The sequence below is a fragment of the Tarenaya hassleriana genome, unplaced genomic scaffold, assembly GCF_000463585.1.
Source record: "Tarenaya hassleriana unplaced genomic scaffold, ASM46358v1 Cleome131, whole genome shotgun sequence".
Taxonomy (NCBI): domain Eukaryota; kingdom Viridiplantae; phylum Streptophyta; class Magnoliopsida; order Brassicales; family Cleomaceae; genus Tarenaya; species Tarenaya hassleriana.
Genome location: NW_010963606.1, coordinates 46,546 through 51,233, shown reverse-complemented (window position 1 = coordinate 51,233; position 4,688 = coordinate 46,546).

The window sequence follows — 4,688 nt, the reverse complement described above, 5'->3', positions numbered from 1 at the left end:
CGTCATGACTTGAATCTCATATGGCGGTTCCATGATTGGATCCTAAGACCTGAGATATCTACAGAATCCAACATGAGGAGTTGCGTGCTTTGAATACATCAAACGTTCTGCGTAACAGGAGAACTATAAAGGCGTGTATCAGGTACGAAACGAATCATGTGCTGGATTGTAGATAGTCAAGATGGGATTTGTACCTCTCGTGAAAGAGTATTCGGAAAGATCCGGATTAACGTTTAGTGTGTGATTGTAGAAACGGACATTTGTGAATGATTGCACGATGATTGCGAGATTGAGTCCCATCCATGGGCCATCCGATCCAGGTCGGATGCCACCCATATGGGATATGATTGTGAATGTGGCGATGATATAATCGCGCCAACGTCTGAACGATAGGACGGTTATGGGCACCCTGATGACTTGCGTAGATAGCCGATTGTAGTCGGTACTATTGCGTGACGAGGAACATATGGTTCTTGGAACTGCGCCAACGTTTCCGTTAGCGACGGAGCAGACCCCGGGATATGAGTATCCCGAGGATGAGGGCATCACACATACCTGAGATTCGGGTAAATTAGGGTCTCCCGAGGAGGTGGTACGGACTTACTCTGCCAAGTTCGGGCCCGAACCTGACAAGTATTTCCGCGGCTGATGGTCGGCGAGGGAGAGTTGCAGCGATGGGCTCTCTCGTTATAGTCGATGGCGTCGTTTATAGCCGACGTCTGGTGAGCTCTGGTATTGAGAGGTGACATCAATACCGGAGTTGGGTGACACGCCTAGTATCGAGAGGTGACATCGATGCTAGGGTGGGGTGATGTGTTCGGGAGGAGAAAAATATATTTATGTCGGATCCGAGTGGTTGCGGAGTAGATGGATTCTGAGGAGAGAGGTGGTTGTGCTATGCACATGGGGAGTACATTACCTACGCATGGTGCGCGTAGAGACGATTTGACGGACTATATCCTGGGACTCTCGATTTGACGGACTCAGTCCTGCGACTTGTCGTACGGACTTGATTGTGATTGCTGCATGCTTATCGTGATTCTATGTTTTCGATTCCTGTTTATTAGAGTATTAGTATATATATATATATGTATTTTTTTTCCCTGGTCTCATGAGAATGGAACTCCGGGTTACGCCCGAGTTCACTCTCTAAGCAATTAGCTTAGGACGTTGTTACACAACGTTTCAGGTCGTGAGCAGCAGTAGCCGAGGAGCGGACATGGGAGACCTGGGCAGTGTACCACTACCGATCATGTATAATTACGTATTTTAATACACTTATATTTTGGAGAACATTTTGTTTATATCGGTGGTAGACTTTAAGGTTTGTAATAAGGTTATACTACCACTTGATTGTATATAATTATAACTGGAAATAATGTATCATATATGTATGTACGAGTGTTTTCTTCCACTAACTCTGAAAAGAAAAGTTTTAAATTTCCGCGGATTTTTGGAAATCGAGTTTTTACTTTAATTGTCCATGTGACACAACTCGTATTGCGGGCTACGGGTTTCGGGTGTTACAGCGTTAGTATCAGAGCAGTTCCTTCCACGGGGAAAGGATGTGCTCGTGTTTTCACTGGAATTTGGGAATGGGTAAAAATGATTTTTAAAAATTTTATAAAAATCTAAGCATGATCACCAGGTCCCGATACTAAATAAAAATTTCTTGTCCGCAGTAGCTATGCCTCCACGACGTGCTGCACCTGCGCAACGACCTCAAGGACCGAGGGCACCTCCGCCGAATAACAACATGGCGGAAATGCAACGCCAATTCGCATTGTTCCAAGGGAACGTCTGGTAGTTCATACGAGGTTGCATGCCACCGCCACCGCCACCGCCTGCTGCTCCACCTACGGCAAGGCCGGAGGGAGGTTTGCCACCACCACCACCGATGCCTGCACCTCCGAGGATTCCACAACAAGTTATGGTGGACTACTTGTCATTCGTCAAGGAACTCCGAGCCTTGGGCACTCCGGAGTTTGAAGGTTCTCTTAGCTCCGAGGCAGCAAAAGACTGGATCATCAAGATCACCCACCACTTCAACTACATCAGGTGCCCGGTGGAATACCGTACCGAATTGGCGAGCCATCATCTGGCTGGCGCAGCTCGCCATTGGTGGGAGGAAGTTGTACGTGAGGCTCCCGCAGGACACCAATTCTTGTGGGAAGAGTTCCGGGCGGAGTTCGAACAGAAGTACTACCGGAGGCAAGATCAGAGTCACCGTATTACGGAATTCCTTTGCCTTGCACAGGGTAATATGACTGTTCGAGAGTACGAAGCGGAATTGAACCGACTGTTGAAGTACGGAGGCCACCTAGTGCCCACCGAGGAGTACAAGATCCAGAAATTCATTGTTGGGTTATGTGCTTCTCTCCGGAGAATGATCGAGTGCCATGAGTATTCTACGTTGAGTCGGTACATCAACCAACTCGACAAGGTGGAACGAAGCGAGAAGGAGAAGATGAACGCCAAGATACAAGACTGTGGTCCATACAGGAGAGTGCCAGTCAACCGTCCCCCGGTGAGGATTGGGCAGACGAGTCAACCCCGCGACAAGGGGAAGGCTCCAGCGTTTCGCCCCACGACCCCGGCTCAAGCACTACAGTATAGGAGGCCATGTGGTAAGTGTGGTCGAGACCATACTGGACCCTGTGGAAATTCCATGACGTGCTACCGTTGCGGTCAGCCGGGACATTTTGCTGCTAGATGTACTGCAAACATAGCTCCTCAAACCAACAACAAGCCTCCACGCCCAGCGCAAAAGAGATCAGGTGTTGCTCCGAGAGTTTTTGCTCTCACGGCTGAGGAAGATGCCCAGGAGGAGCCATACACAGTGGAGGAGCCATTTGCTGCAGAGCCATTGCCGCCATCACAGGTATCGTTTGCATACATGATGTTGCATGCGTCACCTTGTTTGACACAGGAGCTACACATAGCTTCTTGAGTGAGAAAAAGGCAGGAGAATTATCGATCATGGAGATCGATACGACTACACCTTTTATGGTATGTACACCTGCGGGACAGACTCTTCTAGTGCAGGGGATTTTGCATTGCATGCCCTTGACTATCTGTGGGAGGATGTTGACTGCAGATCTTATCGTCGTACCTATCCGAGGTTACGAATTAATACTGGAAATGGATTGGTTGTCGAAACACCAAGCCCAGATTGACTGTCGACAGCGAACTATTTGGTTCACTGAGGAGAACGGAGGATTTGAGTTCGTTGGAAACAGATCACAGAAGGTGTATCCCATTATATCAGCTCTGAAGGCTAACAAGATGATCGAGAAAGGAAATGAAGCCTTCCTGGTTGTAATCACAGCAACCGAAGAAGCAGAAGCAAAACTGGAAGATACTGCTGTGGTTCGGGAATTTCCCGATGTGTTTCGTGATGGACTGATCACTTGCGTGACGAGCTTTAAATTTATACCCGACACACAAGTAATCCGCAAGTATACGGATGTCGTAGTACCGGGGTCGAACACAAGGACTTAAGCGGTTAAGTTAGGAGTCGATTAAAACTAGGAAAATGAAAGAGAAGATAATCGATGGAAAAGGTTATGGGAATCGGGTTTCACCGACCATGCAAGGATGTCGTAAGGAATTATGGACCTAGATCATGCTCGTTCTAAAGTGAGGGATTTGAAGACTAAGGTCGGGTTCGGTTCTTTCGACCCGAAAACCCGCTATCCAAGAGAGCACTCTATCCACTTTCGTGGCCTAGAGTGCAATCCCGAATGCATTAAATTCCCTTGTCACGATCCTAAATTGGATTGAATTGAATTTCTTCGCATTCAATCTCAACCCATTTCAATGAATGTACCAAGAATCAAGAATCCATGTTTCCATGACATTCTCAATTCTAAATTCTACCCATAAGATTTTCATCAAGGGAGAAGCATTAAACACCATTCATCAAACTCTAGCAATCAAAACCCAAGCAATTGCATCACTCAATTCAACAAATCCTAGGTTTCCCTAAACATTCATTCAAGAGAGATGAGAGATAATCATGAAGAACAAAATTCCATTCATTGCAAGAGTTTGAAAGCATAAACAAGACACAATCTTGGATCCAAAGGTTAAGACAAGCATCCTTACATGAGGGCTAATCCCTCATCCCACAACAAGAAACTACTCACAAACCATGTTCAAGAACACCAAAATAGCTAGAGGAAACATAGAGAGGATGAAACATAGAGAGAAAGTGAAAGAGATGCTCAATAAGATCTTCAATCTTCAAACCAAAGCAAACTCCTTGTTTCTCCTTCAAGATTTCGGCCCTATGTCTTCTGGAGGAGAGAAAATCGCCGCCTCTGGCTTTCCAAATCGAGCTCTCTGCCAAAGTCCGAAAAAATCGGACTTAATCAGTTCTAGGTCATGCGGTCAGCCTGACCAAATTTGGTCCGGCGGACCGGACGTAAAAATGAAGGCGGACCGCGGCACAAAACTACTCCTGGTCCGGCTGACCAAAACTGGTCAGCTCCGGACCAGGTCTTCAGAGGGTTCCCGCGACTGACTAGGCGAGAGACTGGCGAACTGGGCTTTGTGCGGAGAACGTTCGGTCCGTCGGACCTGAGGCGGTCAGCTCCGGACTGTACTTGCTTTTGGGTTTGGTCAGCTCGTCTTTGGTTCGGCGGACTGGCTGAGCACGGAACATTCCTGGTCCGGCTGACCAGAAT